Raw genomic sequence first — 5,033 nt, forward strand, 5'->3', positions numbered from 1 at the left:
TTCTGCGACAATGAAGCCCAAACAAATATTCACTAGTCGACAAAATTTCTCTATTTTCTAGCTTTTTTTTATTTGCCCAAGACTTGATCCAATTACTCATACTATATTCAATTCTTGAATTAAGTTGGATCAATAAACTTCTTATTTATATTTATGCAACATAGATATGATTATAAGATGGATGTGTTAGTATTATATAACTTCATGATGTCTTCAAGAACATAATTATAACAATAAAACATTAATCTATGAACATAGTTTAACCATCATGGAACTTTTCAAATCAACCAAACATTATTCTACGAGAATATTTATTCTCCTTGAATATGCCAATAAATTAATTGGGTGACATGTCTAACTTTTATTCGTTATGCTAAAGTAAATGAGGTGTCATTTGATCAAGGTCATTAATTATTTAGGATATTGTTTACTACAAGTAAACCAATTGCTTTCAAATAGCTATATACAATTTCATACTTCCTTGATGAATATACAATTTTCAATGGCCAATAAATAACACACTTCGTTGTGTGACAATAATTCATAATTATCCCAAATAAGATTCGCTAATAGTTTGGGCTATTTTTGCTTCTAGCATTTGACCTATAACAGCCTGCCACATATCCACAATTTCTTATGCTCCTTTATTGCAAATATTCTGAAATGAATTTGCAAAATACACATATTCCTCCCCCCTTTTCACGCCAATCATAAGAAAACTTACAAAATAGTTGTCGTGAAACCCACATATTTGTTGTAACTTCATGGTACAACTTTTCTAAAAGAAATAATGTGGTTGCAGGTGGATATATTTAAGCTTCAATGCTTAAACATAAATATTCTAATTGTTCATGTGCATAAGTAAACAACTTTACATGTATGCCAATATGACGTCAATGCACTTAAAACTATCAACCTACATGGTTGATTGAGGCTTACTGGATAATAAGAATACATTCGCCAAAAATGCTTCAAATAATAGGCAAGACAAATATTTACATTCAATGTTAGACATACAATTCACGATTTTATTCCACAAAAGGTTAAAGAATTACTACAGGTAAAAAAAATGCAATATAGGTAACGCAGAAGCTTCTATGCATAAAGCAAAAGATAAAGATGCTCTATATGAGCTTAACCATGTTCTTCATATTGAACTTAATCTAAACTATAATGTAACTCGTGTATGTAAAGTACTATCTCAAAAGAACAAATGCAAGATTGCTGTCATTACTATTTGTCTCCCCCTGAGTTGAACATGAAATTCAAATACACCAAATTCCTTTCCTTCCACAAATTTTGAGTATGCATGTTCTTCATGAACATATTAATAGTATAAGTCATATATGTGCGTGCAAATGCACATGTTGACAGTAATACAACTTCTTGTGTATCAATTCTAACAACTAAACATGTTGCATCTAGGCTAAAATTGCTTTAAATGCAATTGACCAATTTACTCAAAATAATTTACATACATCCATAAAAACAATACTTCATTTGTAAAGTCATTTATACGTGGAAGATGGACATAACATTATCAATCAAATTAACTATAGACACTGCATAGGTACATAGTCTTTTGATAGATAATTTTGGTGCAGGGCATATTAGCATATAGACTTCTCGTCTAGATATTCGCAAATTCGATGACATTGTATCTACTTTGACACAATTAATCTTTAAATTACTTGGAGCTCATCTTCTGTGATAGCCGCATACTAATAAAATATCTCTAAGTCAGTATTCACTCTTCATGATGAGTGTATACAATTATATTCTATGCTAAGGATATAATTGTGCCTTCTAAAAATGTGGCACCGATTCGACAAAGAGAAAATGTATATTCATTTGCCCAATAAAAAAAACTGCTACATGCAGCCAGCTTGATGTTCTTTCATGCAACATTCTACAGGTTTACTTCATGTAAATAAAATTCACAAAACGAGTACAAAATAGAAAAAACTGGTTTCCTATACACACCTTTTATTACACTCCTAGCAATGAGCATGATTTTCTGTTATTCAAAGGTCTATGTGTAATTTCCAGAATTACTAACCCACAGAAAGATCAATATCCCCAAACAAACAATTGCTAGGAAATAAACCATAAAAATATGATGCTTCCAGAAGGGGTACTAAGACTAAAGTTTCACAAATTTATGGAAGCTCATATACCTAAAAACATTGTTTCTAGGATTATTATGGTTATTCAAGAAACTAACTAAATAGTTAAAGCAAATACTTAGAAATACGGGAATAAGGTATAAATACTTAATTCTTCTCTATTTGGCGTAAACCCAATTCATGAAGGTTCAAAATAGAAGTGGCGAATGTATATTCCCCGTAGTTTCTAATGTCCCATAGGACTTTTCTGCATAATTTCCGAGTTCCGCATAATGCCTTGGAAACCAAGGACTTTTGAAATAAAATGCCGTTTTCGGACCAAATTCACGGTTCGTGCCCGACTCCTTTTAATAGGCCAATTTCTACTTGGCCCACCTTCTTATACTGGCTAGCTTGAAAACCTGGCCAGCCCATCTCATATGTTGCCCAATAGGCTATTACGACCTTCTCCCACAAGAAGTGGGTGAGGTATGATCCAATTGCCATTCTTCAATGGAGACAACGGATAGAACCAATGGCAAACGTGCTAGTGAGCCCTCGGTAGAGATGGACGACTATGGCAAGTTGCCATGGTCAGAGGCGGAGCGGCGGTGCAACATCTAGTAGCACCGACACCGGTATTCGTTGGCATCAGGCCGTGACCGGCGTCCGATAATCATAGCTCCATGTTACGTGTCGATGAAACTCGGCTCGGCATATAGGCCGGCATGGCGGACGGCTATCGACGGCGGGCACTCACGGTGGCTTCGACCCTCGTTCCGGCCACGTGCGGTAGCGCGGGAGGCATGCCGTGCGTACCGGCGGCGAGGGGAGGCGGGCGTAAGCTCCTCGGCGTCGCTACAAGCGATGGCCGTCAATTGCGTTGCGGATGGCCTCAAAAGGCCGTTGAGTCGGCGTTTCAGATGGTGGATCGACGAGGGAAAGTCTCTGGATTGATTCGGCAACCATTGACAAAGAGGAAGACGTCATGCGGTGGCGTCAGGGTGTCGCTACGTGCATGCGGCGGCGGCGGCGCATGCAGGTGCCGATGACTCGGATTTGTTACCATCTACTTCATACAGATAGCAATATGACGGATTATTAACATACAAGTCACAACCGACAGTGTCCCAAGCGCGCTGATCCATAAGATCGGCGATGACGAGTGTGTTAATATATTTATAGATTAACGACTATGTTAGCAGAAAGACGACAACTTCTAGGTGGTGTCATGTGTTATTGAGTGTTAGGTGTCGTCGTTTGGGACAACACTCCGTCGTTCAATTCAACTGATTATGTATGTGCACCTTCTTGTGTGCACGGTAAGCGCATTCGGGCGCGTGGTGCCGAACTTCGTGGTCGGTGATATAACAAGAGAAGAGTCGGCGCAAAGGCCAGACAAATACATCTATTTATGCGAGAAAATAAAACAACTAGAGACATGATCTAGCATATTACTTTCGCTACTACAAAGTATTAGAATAAATGAAACCAATAATTATCTCGTTTATCCGATGTAAAGGTAGCCGGTCCGGATATGCAGCTGCCGCTCCGCTTTACACAAGGGAACTCCCGGGGGAGTCGATGTGGACCATAGCCGAGGAGCTCGGCTCCGGGGCAGTGCGCGTGGCTAGAGTCCAGAAACAATCTTCAACAGCCCACGGCATGCAGCTCCGGCCGTACATGCAAGACAATTAATCATGAAAATAAATCTGATTAGTGTCAGGCTAGTAGTAGTACTATAAGGATATATGCATATATCAGTTGTATGCATGCAACATGCATGCGTGTAGATGCATGTTAATCTAATCCTCCTTGCATGCATCAGATTGGTATACGAAAACCAATCTGCACAGTGCACCACATCGGTACTGCCTCCTGCATGCTGAGCCTTGCGGTGCCGTACTACCGCAGCCGACTGACCCACACGGCGACAGCGCACCGGCGTGCCGCGTGCCTCCATGGCCTGTAATCCATCCAGCCGGCCGAGGCAGATGGTTCAAGTCGCGTAGATCCTGACGTCCAGTTGTCCAGGTGGTTTGCACGGACGGTGAGCAACCGCACCGTACCATCTCGGCGATTTGCATCACGAGGCTCGCCATCATCCGGGCATGAAAACAGAAAATACCAGCGCATCAATGTGTAAATTAGAAATCAATCTAATAACAAAAACAGACTGGAACGACAAACCGGGCGGGCGGTCGTGTTGGCCGGCGACGAGCAGTACATATCACAGATCAATCTGATTAGTATCGAAATCAATTGATCTACTAGAACACTTACCCGGATTAATGTCGAGCAATCTCGTGCTGATAACGTGTTGAATAACTAGTGGCCTATTCGCTGATCCGTAGTAGAAAACGACGGTCTCATGCACACAATCATATAGTAGATGAACTCGGATATAGCGAGGGGCATCATAGCTTTATTGTTTTAACCATATACGGATACATCAACCAACCTCTCAAGCCCTCTCTCTCAATATATATACCCATAATAGGAAGTCCTATTAGGATACGTTTACATATATTTGGTATGAGCCCATATTTATCTCAGGCAGGAGATAATAGTTTCATAACAATTCTTACTTCTTGTTACAACTCGAGATGGTTCTCCGATTTAATGCGCAACTTAGTCCAATCCGCGTAGTTTGACACTACATGAGAATCACAATTTGTCAAAGCATCATCCGTAATACTCCCTTCATCCCATTTTAAGTGTAATCATAAATTTCCGTGCCCAATTTTAATCGTCCGTCTTATTTAAAAATTTTTTATAATTAATATTTTTTATAAGATGATAAAATATGAATAGTACTTTGCTCGTGACTTATGTTTTTATTTTTTTTTCAAAATTTTTTTAAATAAAACGAACGATTAAAGTTGGACGTGGAAAATCATGACTACGTTTAAAATGGGACGGAGGGAG

Source organism: Oryza sativa, chromosome 9 (assembly GCF_034140825.1).
Source record: "Oryza sativa Japonica Group chromosome 9, ASM3414082v1".
In the NCBI taxonomy this organism is placed as follows: Eukaryota; Viridiplantae; Streptophyta; class Magnoliopsida; order Poales; family Poaceae; genus Oryza; species Oryza sativa.